The sequence below is a fragment of the Guillardia theta genome (genome assembly GCF_000315625.1).
Source record: "Guillardia theta CCMP2712 unplaced genomic scaffold GUITHscaffold_29, whole genome shotgun sequence".
NCBI classification, from domain to species: Eukaryota; class Cryptophyceae; order Pyrenomonadales; family Geminigeraceae; genus Guillardia; species Guillardia theta.
In genome coordinates, this window is record NW_005434645.1 from 216,634 (window position 1) to 217,277 (window position 644).

Here is a 644-nt window from a genome sequence, read left to right on the forward strand (position 1 = left end):
AAAAAAAACAACCCTTCCCCTGCGCCGAGCTCTAACCATCTCTCCCCATCAGCCAGAACCAGCCCCTGGACCACCCCAACAAGCGGTCGCGCAGTCATAAGGAAACGAACCAGCCCCGAACAGAACGATGGGAGAAACAGGGGGGGAGGAATGATCATCAGGAGAATGCGTGAGGTGGTTCGGTTCGGAGAGGTGATGGAGGTCGTAGGGTGGTTGGGGACAGGAGCGGCCCCTTCTCCTCCTCCTCCTCCTCCTCCTCGTGCTTGTGCTCGTGCTCGTGCTCGTGCTCGTGCTCGTGCTCGTGCTCGTCCTACGCTCCCGCTTACACATGCTGCAGCTCTACTCTCCCCTCAACTGGATGGGGAGCCTGTACCGGATGATCCAGCAGAACTTCATCGAGATGGAACAACTCTTCCTCCTTCTCGATGAGCCGATCGAAGTTCGTCTTCCATCCTGCTCCTTGCTCCTTCCCTCACCCCCCTCTGCACAGATCAAAGACGCCTCCTCCTCCGCCTCCTGCCCTATCACCTGCGAGGGGGAAGGAATAGTCTTCAAGGACGTCAACTTTGGCTACGAGCAAGACCGTTTGATCCTCAAGAATTTCTCTCTGCGCATCTTCCCCGGAGAGAAAGTGGGAGTGGGGA